This window comes from Gadus chalcogrammus, chromosome 4 (genome assembly GCF_026213295.1).
Source record: "Gadus chalcogrammus isolate NIFS_2021 chromosome 4, NIFS_Gcha_1.0, whole genome shotgun sequence".
Lineage (NCBI taxonomy): Eukaryota > Metazoa > Chordata > Actinopteri > Gadiformes > Gadidae > Gadus > Gadus chalcogrammus.
The window spans coordinates 892,425-906,952 of record NC_079415.1 but is presented as its reverse complement, the minus strand read 5'-3'; the positions used below and the strand labels follow the sequence as shown (position 1 = coordinate 906,952).

General features: G+C 43.3%; 1 non-coding gene across 1 annotated transcript; it reads left to right on the top strand.

Annotated features, from left to right (window-relative positions):
• The first annotated feature begins 1,072 nt into the window (after positions 1–1,072).
• On the top strand, positions 1,073–1,191 carry LOC130381871 (5S ribosomal RNA). The gene has a single exon (XR_008895499.1). It is a non-coding gene; the product is annotated as a 5S ribosomal RNA (ribosomal RNA).
• The last annotated feature ends 13,337 nt before the right edge of the window (positions 1,192–14,528 follow it).

The window sequence follows — 14,528 nt, the reverse complement described above, 5'->3', positions numbered from 1 at the left end:
TGTAGTGGGCGTGGCCCGGGGTGACGTAATGGCTTCAGCTTCTTCGCCTAACTAAAGGTGATGCCTTCTGTGGCGGAGCAGCCTTCAATAAGGTCTTGCTCCCCTTGTGGCTATGTATAGTATTTACGGCTTATATGTTTGGTCCTGCTTCATTGGGTCTATGTGTGGGTAGCTTAGATTCTTAAAATACGTAACAGCTTTTTTTCTTTTTCAATTCAACCTCATTGGCTGCAATGGCCTGCCGTGCGTTGATCTTTAGCGCCCACTGTTTTGGAGAATTTAAGCAACATACAGACACTGACAACGTCTCTCCAAACTCTATTTGTGAAACATGTGGACAGTGTAGTGAAGCTCCTTATATCCCCAATCCTTACACAATACAAAGTTGGACTTTCATCAAATATTGATGTGGATAGCATGTTTTTCTGGGTCATACTGTGTGGATGTCAGCATATTCTCATGTCTTCTGGATCCCAATGTGACCTTAGAACATATATTATCCTTATACAAACAGAGATGATGCACACGTGTGAATGTAAGCATTGTCTTCAGAGAGTACATCAGATGGGAATAGACTTGACCCACTCACTGGTGCCACATGGCACATCAGGTGGGAATGGACTGGACCCACTCACTGGCGCCACATGGCACATAACATCTAGGGCAGAGATGATCAGCTATTTTCCACTATTAAAGTATCTATATGATATGTAGGCCTAATAATAATCATAGTTTAACATAAAATGTAAGGTTAATTTCTACCACACTAGCAGGGAGCAGCAGAGAGCTGCAATGACGGCGGTCCACTGCAGTCCATCCCAGGTTTTGCAACGCTACGTTTCTTCAAAAGATCACGCAAACGATGACGCCCAAGCAGTGTAATGCATTGCGTTCAAATATGTAACTCTGAGTCTGGAATAACGTATTCATTCATTCATTTCTTTCATTCATTATGGATCTAATCATTTTTTCAGTAGCCTACAAGTCCCGTCTCTGGCCACGGCAGCGCTCTCACTCCTTACGTGCTCCTCCTGTATAAATGCTAATATGGTAATATGGTATGCTAATAATTGCTTACGGCCATACCATCCTGAGTACGCCCGATCTCGTCTGATCTCGGAAGCAAAGCAGGGTCGGGCCTGGTTAGTACTTGGTTGGGTGACCGCCTGGGAATACCAGGTGCTGTAAGCATTATTATTTGTCAACTCGAGCTCATTGCATGCAATGGTCTGCCATGCTTTGATCTTTAGCGCCCACTGTTTTGGAGAATTTAAGCAACATACAGACACTGACAACGTCTCTCCAAACTCTATTTGTGAAACATGTGGAGAGTGTAGTGACGCTGCTAGCAGTGAGCAGCAGAGAGCTGCAATGACGGCGGTCCACTGTTGTCCATCCCAGGTTTTTCAACGCTACGTTTCTTCAAAAGATCATGAAAAGTCATGAGGGGATTTGGGGTTTTTCGATACCTGTAAGTGTACAATATCGTCTGTGTAAGCACACGGTCTGTAAAACACAAGGTGACATTAGCTTTTAGAACATTGATTTTGGATTAAGGTCATAGTCTACGTTTGCAGTTTTATTGGGTTTACATTATCTCTCCCAGTTCTCCGTATGTTTCCACAAGACAAGGGCGCTGGGGATTGTCTTTCCCTCAATAAAACTGTTTCTGTGGACACGTCTTGTGATGAATGTGTTTAACGATTTTGAAAGCGTGTTCAGAGATATGCAAATGAAAGCATATTTTGCTTTGGTCCCGAGTCCTGTAAGGTGTCCACTACTTCCGTCCCATCCCGGTGAACATACAACAGATTTTCGGCAGTTGGATCCTGATGTTAAAGATGTTAAAGATGTTAAAGATGTTCCCTGTCTGACCTTCAATTAAAAAATAACTCTGCTCCCAATATCATGTGGTTTTATTCCTAGTTTTGAGGCGTAGTTTTGGTAAACTGCTTACATTTGCACACAAAAGCAGATAAATAAAAACTCCATTGAAATTATAATCTATTTTTTTTTTTTTCTCTTTTTTTTCATTAATGGAATCTCTACAACAATAGTAGGCCTTTACTGGCTTTACTCTTGGCTACTACCATATATACAGACATACTACCACATTTTTTAATTTAGCAATCGCACATAATTATTTTCAATTGATACAACTATATTTTAATGACATGCCGCCCTGGTGTGCTCATGAGAGACGGCCTACACCCTACTGGGTTAGGCTCCTCAATTATGTCAAAAAACATAGACAGATGTCTTAGTCAGGCGTGACTCATCCACTCACAGCACGCTGGGCTGCAGGAGTTTAGCAAACCTGCTAGCCACATGATAGTTTACGTTGCAGAGTCTGGAACAGCAGATGGGTTAGCTGAACCAGTATCTATTGCACCAATTGTTTCAGAGCTGAGTGTTAACCAGACTCCCTCTGAAATTAACGCTGTACCTATATGTACGGTGGGGCGGCCTCACACTGTCTCAAGGTGTAAAACCCGCAGGCGAGGGCCGCGACCAGTATGTCGAACTCTGGCGATCCCACTGATCGCCTCAGAGCTGAGTGTTAACCAGACTCCCTCTGAAAATAATAAAATGGAAGCACTCAGAATAGGGTTCATGAACATAAGGTCGCTTTCATCTAAACCGCTCTTGGTCCATGATCTAATTATTGATAAAAAGATCGACATACTGGGCCTTTGTGAAACCTGTTTAAAGCCAGATGAGTTTCTAGCCCTAAACGAAGCTACTCCACCCCATTACGTTAGCACCCAAGTATCTAGAGAAGTTAAGAAAGGTGGTGGAGTAGCCCTGATATCTAATTCTAAGCTTAATTTAAAGCCAAAGAACAGATATATTTTCAGATCCTTTGAGGTGCTAGCGCTCTGCACTTCAGCTCCCCGAGAAGCGAAACGAGTTCCAGACTCTTTCGTTTTAGCTGTAGTATACCGTCCCCCAGGACCGTATTCAGTTTTTGTTGATGAGTTTTCTGACTTTGCAACTGATCTGGCTACATACTCAGACAATATTTTGCTTATTGGGGATTTCAACATTCATGTGAATAACCCATCTGATGCCCTCGCAAGGGCTTTTCTGTCCATTACAGATACACTTGGCTTCAAACAGCTCGTTCAGCACCCAACCCACATCGGTGGAAACACGCTGGATCTCGTTCTGACCCACGGTGTAGACATTTCACAGCTAGTGGTCTCTTCCTACACCTCAGCTTTATCAGACCACTTTTTGCTCACTTTCCAGGTGGTGGTATCCTGCCCCTGCGACGATCAGCAAGCTACTTTCAGCTGTCGCCACATCACACCTGCAACCATTAAAGCTATGGCAGATAAGTTATCTGGTTCACTTGCACCTCTTTGTAACTATAGTGGTTCTGTGGAGTGCCTTACTGATGACCTCAACATTGCCTTGTCTGTTGCCATTGATTCAGTTGCTCCGAACGTAACTAAAAAACGAACATTGAAAAAACCAGCCCCCTGGTTTAATGCAGAAACGCGCACTCCTTGAACGCCAATGGCGCTCGACTAAACTTGAGGTCTTTCATCTTGCATGGCATAACAGTCTGCTCACCTGGGGTGAGCAGACTGTTATGGGTGCGCTGACTAATGCCAGGAACGCCTACTTTTCCAGTATCATCAACTTGAATAGAAACAATCCCAAGTTTATTTTTTGACACGGTGAGGAGTCTCACTCAGAAACAGACTCAGACAGTGGGCTCCTCGATCGTGGCAGGTGAATTCATGGATTTCTTTGAGAGTAAGATTCAATCAATTAGAGAGGAAATTGATGCTTGCCGCGCGGCTTGTCCTACACATTCTGTGGGGCAGGATGGGGAACTCTGACGCAACTCTCCTGGAGTTCAAGGCAATTCCTTTGGTGGAACTTGAAAGGGTGATAAAGGCATCAAAGCCAACAACCTGTATGTTGGATCCTCTCCCTTCCAGGGTTCTCAAGGAACTTCTTCCCACGGTGGGGCCTGCAATCCTCTGGCTTATGAATCTCTCGTTTTCAACAGGAATTGTTCCAATTCAATTCAAATTACTTTATTTTTCCGTTAGGAACTTCAGATGTGGAGGAGCAGCAGGGTGTGTCCATACCCAACAGTACATACAATAAACAAAAGAAAAACACGCACACACTCGCAAACATACACCGTCAGCCCTGCAGAAAATAAAAATAAAAATCCTTGCCTAAGCCTAATAAATAAATAGTATTATTACCTCCATAGTGGAGGATGAATAAATAAATCATTTAAAAAGATTCCAGGTATTAAAACAAGAGGATACAGTTCAAGGAGGGGTTAAACCATTCAAGAGTCTTATGGATGCCGGGACAAAACTTGACAGGGCTCTGTTTGTCCTTACTGTAGGGGCTCTGTATCTGCGGCCTGAGGGTAAGAGGGAATACTGGCTGTGTAGAGTGTGTGGGATGTCAAGGGTGATTTGTGTTGATTTCTGCTTAGTCCTTTTGTTGTATATATTGATGAGGGATTCCTGCTGTTGTCCAATTATTTTGCTGCTCAGTTTGATGATTCTGTTTAGTGGGTTCCTATGGATGTTGGACAGTGCTCCGAACCAGGAGGTGATGTTAAAGGTGATTATGGATTCAATGAAATATCTGTAGAATGCTGTCAGAACGGATTGGTGGACCTGGAGTTTGCGGAGTTTACGAAGGAAAAAGAGACGTTGCTGGCACTTGGAGTGGATGATATCAGTATTTGTAAAATATATATATATATATTTTTTAATAAAATAAGATAAAATTAATAATAATTTGTGCGGGACATATACGCGCGGTAGCGCATGCGCTGTCAACAGCATTTGAAAGCCGTCAACAGTAGTTACGCACTCCTAAACGTTGGCATGGCTGAGGGGAAACGAGCTAAGACCTACCATTTTCACCCTGAGTGGGAGGAAGATTATTGAATATTGTTGAGAAGGTGCCGTGCGCAGACGGAATGAAACCCCCACTGAAGTACGTAGGTTCACGATACAACCCTTTTCTCGGGAGGTTGCTAAACTCCTTTTCTCGGGAGGTTGGCTACTTGAAAAGTAGATCTTGGGTCAAAAAAGGTTGGGCACCCCTGGTGTAGAGTGTATAAAGAACTGGTGAGATGACAGAGCCCTGTGGAGCACCTGTAGAGATCCTTCTGGATGAGCTAAGGTGGCCGTTAACTCTCACTCTCTGGTGTCTGTCTGTCAGGAATGAGAGGACCCAGAGTATGAGGTGGGGATTGACATCCATCTGGCTTAGTTTTTGTCCCATTAGATGGGGTTGCACAGTGTTAAAGGCACTTGAGAAGTCTGAACACCAGCCGCAGAAATGACTTGGGCTTCTCAAGGTGGGTGTAAGCTCTGCGCAGCAGCGTTAGTGTGGCGTCGTCTACCCCTCTGTGACGTTTGTACGCAAACTGAAGCGGGTCAGCATACTTACTGACCTCTGCCTGTAATTGTGTGAGAATTAGCCTCTCAAAGCCTTTCATGACCAGGGATGGTAAGGCCACAGGTCGATAGTCATTATCACAGGTTGGTTTACTCTTTTTGGGCACAGGGCATATGATGGAAGTCTTCCAGACTGAGGGGATAGAGCGTTCCGCCAGTGAGCGGTCAAAAAGGTGGCAGTAGACACCAGCAAGCTGGTTGCTGCAGGCCTTCAGCAAGCGGCCACAGATCTGGTCTGGCCCTGGTGCTTTATTTGGCTTCATCCTTCTCAACACCAGCTCAACCTCCGCCTGCTGCAGCTCCCGATTTACATAGCCCGGTATCCTAGCAGTGAGCTCCTCCATTAGCTTCTCCCTCTCCTGTGTTTGGTCCAATTTCTCAAACCTGCAGTACAACTGGTAAAGGTTCTCTGCCATGTCAATGCAGTCTATTGCCCCGGTGGTGGGAAGAGCTGAGTTGTTAATGGGGAGGCCAGCTAGGGTTTTGACACCTTGCCATGCATCTCTTGGATTACCCTCCAGAAAGAGTTTCTCAACTCTCTTCCTGTATTCCATCTTTGCTGCTTTTAATTGTTTATTCAGTTTTTTTTAATGAGTTTAGACTCAATTTTATTTCCAGAGAAGAATGCAATTTTCTTTTCATTCAGTGTTGATTTCAGGGCTTTTGTAATCCAAGGCTTGTTGTTAGAAAAAACCTTAACAGTCTTAGTAGGGACAACCATTGCCTCACAGAAAGTTATGTAGTCAGTTACCACATCAGTAGCCTCCTCTAGGCTGTTACCCTGCGTTAGCACCTCCCACTCAGTGCACTCGAAGCAGGCCTGAAGAGTGTCAATTGCAGCAGAATCCCACTTTTTCACCTGCTTCTTTATAACACCCTCCCTTTGAAGCTTTGTGCGATAAGTGGGGATAAGATGGACAACGTTATGGTCCGCAGGACTAAGAGGAAGTTTTCTAAATGCCTTGTATGCGTTCTTTACATTACCATAACAGAGGTCAATTGTTTTATCGCCTCTGGTAGTGCATGTAACATATTGTTGGTAAGTAGGAAGTATTTTATTTAGTCTACAGGCATTAAAATCCCCGAGGATGAGAACAGGTGAGTCAGGGGATGCGCATTCAATTTTGTGGACACATGCAGCTATGGCCTCAGATGCGCGTGTGACGTTGCCTGACGGAGGAATGTAAACAAGCAATAGGGACAATTGACTAAACTCACAAGGTAAATATTTGGGTCTAAATGACACGGCAAGCAGCTCTAAGTCAGGTGTGCAGCAAGAGTCCTTCACAACAGCAGTTCTGCTCCATCCCTGATTTACGTAGACACACAGCCCGCTCCCGTGCCTTTTCAGGCTACTCACAGCGTCCCGGTCCAGTCTGAGCGGAGTTCCGAATCCGTCAATAGAGAGCTCTGAGTCCGCAATGTTATTATCCAACCAGTTCTCGGTGAGACAGATCAGGTTCGCCTGACTGTACGCCCATTGGCAAGCTATGTTCGCATGCAGTTCATCCAACTTAGTCCGTAATGAGCGAACATTGGCAAGTACAATGGAGGGGAGCGGTGGGCATTTCGATGTGCCGGTGAGTCGTTTCAGCCTCTGCCTTACTCCTCCTCTCCTACCCCGCTTCCTTCTCGAAGTATCCCGCCGACAATCGTGGTTGGGGCTATATCGTCTCAGTTCTCCGCAGTTTCCCAGATTTGGTGCTGAATAATCCCAATTCCGTAGTAGCAGCAGATCATCTCGGGAGTACTGCAGAATTCCAATTCCGAGCCTCCCAAAAGCCGCGAGTGATCTGGCTATCCAAGGTAGCAGCAGCAGTAGTAGTAGACACTTCCTCATCTTAAAGTTTAATTTTATAAAGTTCCGGCAAGCTGGAAGCTCTTTGATCAAACCAGTAATCTAAGTAGGCATACGATGTACCATTCAATCACTTCAGCCAACTAGACACGGGACTAAAACTTTGACAAACAAATAGAACGCACAACAGGACGCACTAGAGACGCTGTCCACTTGTCGCCATGACAGCGCCATGGCGACAAGTGGTTTTATCACCGCAAGGCTGCGGTGATAAAACCGCTACTCAAAAAGCCTGGCATAGATCCTGAATTAGTCAGGAACTATCGGCCTATATCGAATCTGCCCTTCCTGTGCAAGGTACAGGAAAGGATTGTAGCAAAGCAAATCGTTGATTATCTGACGAGGAACAATTTCTTCGAACCTTTCCAGTCGGGGTTCAGGAATTTCCACTCAACTGAAAATTACAAGAGTTGTAAATGACATCCTTCTTGCTTTGGATAAAAATACAAGCTCAATGCTTGTGCTGCTGGACCTGAGCGCTGCGTTCAACACGATCGACCACAGCACTCTTCTTCACCGTCTTGAGCACTATGTTGGTTTCGGGGTTACGGCTCTTGGTTGGCTTGAATCGTACCTCACAGATAGAACCCAATTTGTGCTTCAAGAGGGTTCAGAATCAAAGCACTGTAAATTACGCTTTGGCGTACCACAAGGGTCGGTCTTTGGTCCATTACTTTTTGCAATCTACATGCTTCCCCTGGGCGACGTTATCCGCTGCTTCGGAATTAGTTTCCACTGCTACGCGGATGACACCCAGCTCTACAGTCCTGTAGATTCCGGGGACTCGGCCCAGATTCAAAGGGGTTTAGTCCTGTCTGGCTGCTGTGAAGGCCTGGATGTCACAAAACTTCCTACAGCTTAACACTGGGAAGACAGAGCTGATAATTATCGGCTCGAAGTGGGACCGGGAAGAGTTTGAGGATGTCTCTCTGTGGTTGGATGGCTTCGCCATCCCACAGAGTGCGTCCGTCAAAAATCTTGGTGTCCTGTTTGACCCTCAACTATGCTTTGACCAACATATAAGAAGTATAACTAGAATTGCCTTTTTCCATCTGAGAAACATTGCAAGAATCAGACCAATGTTATCTGCAGCGGATGCATTCATGCATTTGTCTGCACGGCTCTATCGTCAGTCCATCTATCGTCAGTCCATCTTCAGAATGTGCTCTCAGAGCTCCTCAAGCTCTCTGTATTTGTCAGCTAGCGTCTGTCAGTTGCTTGGCTGCTGGTGATTCGGTATTCTTCTTGCGGATCTCTGCTCGTTGTCTGCGAGGGCTCTTTGTCCTCTCTCTGCCGGTGGATTCCGTCTCCCTCTCTGCCGGTGGATTCCGTCTTCCTCTTGCAGATCTCTGCTCGTTGTCTGCGAGGGCTCTTTGTCCTCTCTTTGCAGGTGAGGCCTTTTGCGTATGTCACGAATGGTCTGCAGCTTCTGCTCCGGGTTCTTTCTCATCTTGGTACCTCTGCTCTTCATGCGGTCCATCTCCCTCCGTTCCATTCTTGTCTCTTTCCACAATTGATCTTGGTCAGAGATATGTTCTTTTGTAGAAATGTTTTAAGCTGTTGTGGCGTTGTCTTGGTGGTCATCGTTATCATTGTGTTGTCATCATCATGTTTTCCCGCTCGGCGCATTTCATGTCCTTTCATGGCTTCTGCTGAGTCTTTCTGAGAGTTGGAAGTCTCTGTTCCAGCATCAGCAGGATGACTGGATTCGACATCACATCGCAACATCAGTCAGGGTTAGGTGCTTTGTCAATGACACCTCGACACACTGCTTGGTAAAGCCGGGGATCGAACCAACAACCTTCAGGTTACCAGCCAACCTGCTCTACCACCTGAGCTACTGCCGTCCCATGCATGTATGGGATCGTCATTGTTTATTCTTGTAAAGCTCTCTTCTGCACCACTTGGGGGCATTTCGGGGCCTTTTTGTTTGATCTGCACTTGAGGAAGGTTAGAAGGTTAGAAGGTTAGGTTTGAACAGAGATCTGTTCAATTTGTACCTTGTTTCTCTTCTTTTTTCTTGTTACATCCCACAGAAGTTTTTTTTTACGACAACGTCATATTGAGCTTTCAAATCTACCTTAATTTTGTCAAGATGCAAATACGAATGCAGCATAGTTTTCCATTTATCATCACATTCTTGTTGTTTCATTTTGTTTTCCTCATGTTTTCTTACAGTACATTGTAACACAATTATCATCTCTTTGAGTTTTAAGGATAGCATATTCAGGTTCTCTCTTTCTTTTCCGGCTTGCATATAATCTGCCTCTGTATCATTCTGGATTTCAGACCTCATGGTATCCAAATAAAGGTTGCCTTTGTTGATTGTTTCTTTAACTGTGTCCAGATATTTGCTTTGCCTGTATACTGCTTCCTTTTCAATTTTGAGATCTTGCTTCTCCAGTAGAAGCTCCTCGTTCCAATTCTTTTGCATTTCTTGTTTTTGTACCATCATGTCCGATTTCATATTGATCAGATCTTCTCTTTGTCTTTTTATCTGTTTGAAGTGCTTGTCAATCTCCAATTTCTGCTGTTCAATTTCTTTTTGCTGAATTTCCAAGTTGGTTGTCTGTTTTTGTGCATCCAGAATCTTCTGCTCTGTTAATTGCATCTTCATTGTAATGTCTTGATGTGTCTTTTCAACCAACTCTTTTATTGCCTCTTTCATATTTGTGTTGTGTCTCATCGTTTGCATGGCCTCTTCTTCTCTCATCCTTACTTCCGACAAATCTCTTTCTAGGATCTTCCTTTCTTCCAAGGCCTTTCTTCGCTCTTCATCAATATCAAGCTTCTCTTGTTCAAGCTGTGCTGTCTCTTCAAAGATTCCGTCCATGATCACTTTAAGCTCCTCCTTCTTATTCATTATATCACTCTTAAAACGTTGAACCCAATTTGGATATCATCCATCAATCGTTTCAAGTCACTCTCTAGAACCACTTGTTGTTTCTGTTTTTGGGCCATGTCTTGTATCTCTTTATGAAGTTCTTGGATGTTCTTTTGGACTTCAAGAAGTACATTTTCCATATTTTCTCTGTCACTGTTCATGTCGGTCAAAGCTCTTTGCTTTTTTATGAGAAGGTCTGTCCTCAATATATATTCAATTTCCTCTGTTTGTATTCCAATGTCATGACCTAATGTTATCTGTTCCTCTCTCGGTCTTTGGATTGATTGAGAATACCTCTCCATTTCCACTCTATGGTTATCAAACTCCTGTTTCTTCTGTTGTGTAAGCGACTTAAGGTTTTTTATATCTGCATTTGAATCATCCCGCAAGATGTCCATCTTTGTTTGGTGGTCTACTTGTGTCTTATTTTTAAGCATTTGTAGATTATCCCTGTGATATTGTGTCACGCTTGCTGTTCTTATTAGCGTATTGTCTTCCATTCTGGATTCATACAGTCCTTTTTCCATCCTATTCCTGTCATCTGCTATTGTTTTTTGCTGTTTTATAATGTCACTCTTTGTCTGTTTGAGGGTTTCCTTCTCTCTTCTGATATTGTCCATATCAGCTTCAGCCTCTTGTTTCATGCAGTTGACATGTCTTTTTAAATCTTCCACTTTGTCTCTTTCAATTTGTAAGGTATCCCGACAGTCGTTCATCATTGTTTGTCTCTTTCTATTTCTTTATCCTTAAGTTCTTGTTCTTTCTGTTTCATTCTAAGACCATTCACAACATTCCTGTATTCAGCCTTTCTCTTTTGAATGTTAAGAGCATTTTCTTGTAGTCTTTTCCTGTGTTCCTGTGTTTCATTGAGGGTTCTATTTATAATAGCCTGCTTGCTCGCCAGTTCCACCACTGTCATTTCAAGTCTCTTTTTTTCCTCTTCCATTTTTCTTTGGTGACCTGGCAGTATAACCATTAACCTGTGTATAAAGAACTTCATCAATTCCCCTTCTTCTTTCTCTTTCTTTGTTTTCTCATCTATATCATTGGATTTGATTGAATGATTTGTGTTTGGGCCAATTCCTCTTGAATGTAATCAGCCAAGTCCTCTACACCTCCTGCTGGAGGCTCTTGCATTAGCTCTACATTTCCACTTTGTGGTGCCTGCAATCTTGGTTCTGGCTTCCCTCCGGGGTTCCCTGTTTGCCCTTGCAGATCTACCTTCATAACCCCAGAGTCGTTTATCTTCTCTTTGCTGCTCACCTCAATCCTCTGTTCCACATCTCTCCTTTTTAGTGTTTCTTGCTCAAAGGCATCCGTTTCTTTCTGTACTCCAGACAACGATCACATCCGTTAAGCCTCTGGCTCTTTTCTATTGACCATCCGTAATGTCTTTTTGTTTTGATTTCTCTCCACTTCCAGCTCAGACTTAAGCAGCTCCAACTCTCTAATCTCTCTTTTAGTCCTCTCGAAGTGGTCATCAAGCTCGCTCCTCTTCCCTTGTGTGACTCAAATTTGCATCTCAGTTTGGGCATGTTGTTTATTTTTTTCTCAATCAATCTTTCAATCTGTAACTAAGATTTTAGTTTCTCTATGTTCATATTCTCAGTCTTGTTCTCAGCTGCTAGTGTTTCAATCTCCTCTCGTTGTTTCTCCAGATTGAGTTTTAGGGTTTTCAGATCATTCATTTTCATGTTTCCTCTCATTTCCATTTCTCCAAGATCACTCATAACTTGGTTAAATTGATCAGTGTCTCTTCTTTGTAATTGTATCTTTAGAACCTCTAACTGATCCCTTTCTCTTCTGATCTTCTCCATCCTATCATCCAGTTCTCTCCTTCTCTTTTGCGTATTTGTTTGGAGGGATTCCTTTTCTCTTTGAATTTCAACCAACCGCATTCCAACTTCCTCTCTTTTTCGTATTTCCTATTGGCCTTGAAGTTCCGCCATTTCTTTCATTTCCCTTTGTCCTTGGTCTAAATTGGCACTTTACTCAGTTTTCTCATTTGTTTCTTCTTTGGATACAAGTTCTAAAATATCTTGTTCTTCTTTCTCCATGTCGCTTTCTTGAAATTGCTGCCTATCAATTACCACTTCTCTTTCCTGTCTGTGTAGTTTAACCTGTGCTAGATATGCCTCATCTCTATCAATATTGGAGTCCATGTCTATCCTCTGCTGACTGATTTCTCTATTGACTATCTGAAGCTCAACGTTTTTCTGGCAAATCATATCACTTTCTAAGCTTTGTTTCTCTGCCTCAATCTTGCAGTTCAAACCCTTGAGTTGTGTCTGTTTTACTTGGTATTCCTCTAACTTAGTCTTAAAATGTGAAGCCATACGTTCAATTTTATGTTTTACTTTGGCTATGTTCTCGATCTGCTGGCCCACCAGCACCTTCTTCTGATGTAGTTATGTTTTTAAAACGTCCAATTCATCCCTCTCTCTGAGAGTTTTTCTCTCGTCGCTGGTCAAGTTCTCTCTGCTGTTTCCTAATCATCATTTGAATCCATTTCATGTCAGTCCTCTCTTTGCTCAGATACATTTCACGTTGATCCATGGCTTCTTTAACTCTGTTTGGGACATCTCTGATGTGTTGCAGCAGCTGCAGCACTGACCCCTCAGCGTTCCCGCGGACCTGGTATTTCATATTCAACATTCATCATAACTCTGTCTGTGACCCTGTAAACGTACTCTGTACTGTTCTGTCTGTTTGATCTGCCCGGTTGATCTATCATCTTGAACTCCTTCGTCCCTCTCGTCTGACCCATCGTCAGCCCCTGGCAGATAAAGGTTGCTTATATCCTCAATCAGTCTTTCCATCTCTTTGTGCTTTTGTTTTAAGTGGTCCATAGCCCCTTTCTGAGCAATCTTCTCCAATCTTTAGTCGAGCTCACGTCTCTGTTTCTGTGCTCTGTAATTTGTCCACTTGGTTTGTCTTCCGTCCTGTTGCAAATCGGTTCTCACTTGCTTGGGTGTCTGTGTCACCGTCTTCAACACATGATGATCGCTTGCACTTTATGAACCAACCTTTGGATTTTTACGTTCACTCTAATCCCTTCACCTGCCCCCTCATTCTCTGTATCCATGGCGAATTGACTTGCATCGTCCTTCTTTGACCTCTCTTTCTCTTCCATGTCTTCTTTACTTGCGGTACCGTTTCCCTTCTCTTTTCGGCATCCTGCTGTTTCATCATGGTGCGCCTCATACTTTTCTCCAGGTAACTTTTCTTTGTGTCAATCTCAGTGTTCCAGACTTCCCTCTCTCGTATCTGTCTAATTGTCTTTTCCAACTTTTCATCAAGCTCCAGCTGCTGCCTTTGAATGTTCTCCTTCATATTTTTCACTTCGTCCATCTCCTCTTTCTTCACAAACTGCCTATCTCTTTCTATGTCATCTCTCTGGGCCTGTATTTCAGCTTTCGCTCGGTCCTCATTCATTTCATGTATCGCTGCCGTCATCCGATCTCGGGGGGATACGGTTTGCCTCTCAACATAATTTTTTCATTTTTATTTAACATTTATTTAACCAGGAAAGTCCCATTGAGATTAAAAACGTCTTTTTCGAGGGAGTCCTGGCCAATAGGCAGCAACAAATAACATATGTACCCTCAAAATATTACACTCACAACATATAGACAGAAATTAAAATGATAAAAAGCTTTTTTCAATTATAAAAAAAATAGTAAAGTAAATTAAAATGTATAAAAAACATCTACAAGTAAAAGAGGTGGTCTGAAATGCTTTCATCTTAGATTTAAAAGCGTTCAAAGAAATAATTTCGGTTAATTTAAAATATTTTTGAAGCCAGTTCCATGTGGTGGGAGCAAAGTGGACGAATGCCCTTTTTCCTAATTCAGTGCGGGCAAATGGAACATGGATCATGTGTAATATGTTGTGACCTGGGTCTCATCACGGCTGTCCGTTGGTGTTCTGCGGGCCCCGGGGTTCTAGTCTCTGCGGAGACTTCCTGCCCCTCCAATTCAGCCAAAGTCTTTCCACTGCTGCCGTCACTCGCTTCAGTTCGTTCTTCATCTTCTCATACGGCTCATTGTCGTCATGCAGTCTGGCAGTGTGCGAGTGATCCATCTTGTTCTTGCGTTTCTCCGTCTCTCTGATTGAAGTCGCATCCTCTTCATTTGCTTCCTTAGAAATGCAATTTCATACTTTGCCATCCTGAAGTTGTGTTTTATTTCAGCAATACATTTTTGCGTTTGTCCTTCAACTTTATTTGCTTCACTTACTCGTCTCTTGTTCTCCTGAACGTGACGCTGGATGTCAGCCTGACCCTTTTCTGAATGCATCTTGCAGTTGTTTATTTGTTTTTGTCGGTTCTGTGTGT